This window comes from Penaeus monodon, chromosome 30, assembly GCF_015228065.2.
Source record: "Penaeus monodon isolate SGIC_2016 chromosome 30, NSTDA_Pmon_1, whole genome shotgun sequence".
NCBI lineage: Eukaryota > Metazoa > Arthropoda > Malacostraca > Decapoda > Penaeidae > Penaeus > Penaeus monodon.
The window spans coordinates 17,904,067-17,904,550 of NC_051415.1; the positions used below are offsets into that span (position 1 = coordinate 17,904,067).

At 37.2% G+C, this 484-nt stretch overlaps 1 protein-coding gene across 1 annotated transcript in view; it reads left to right on the forward strand.

The window, feature by feature from the left end:
• Positions 1–484, forward strand: part of LOC119592595 (serine/threonine-protein kinase 17A-like) — a gene marked incomplete at its 3' end in the record, with an annotated part of 209,876 nt that overhangs the window by 154,410 nt on the left and 54,982 nt on the right.

Below are 484 nucleotides of genomic sequence, written 5' to 3' on the forward strand. Positions count from 1 at the left end.
GGTGGTCTAGATTTTCTGTAAGTTTTCAAAAACGAACCACAGTCCTGTATGGAAAGATTAGCATAATACATGATTATTCTGATGCTTCGGCGAACAAATAGCTGTCTTTGCTCAAAGAACGACTTTCCAGTAGTGCAACATACATACTTTTTACCTCATCTAATATTCCAATCCATTTATAGACAATTTAACCTAAGAATACATTTACTCACAAATTGCTTTCAAATCAACTACTATGCGACTCTAATCAAATACATCAGTCTCCCGCACTGTTGAAACGCGCGTGAAATAAGCAACTTCTGTAGAGTACAGGACATACGTAGTTCCTTTCACTGTTAATCACAATAGCACCATAATTGCTGCCGTCATTATACCTAAAGTAAAATGAGGCCCAGGGTATATAAAGAAATGTCGCTCCATCGCCTGCTCCATAAAACATAGGATTCTTTGTTTGGAATGTTATCCTTGGATGATTCAGAACTGT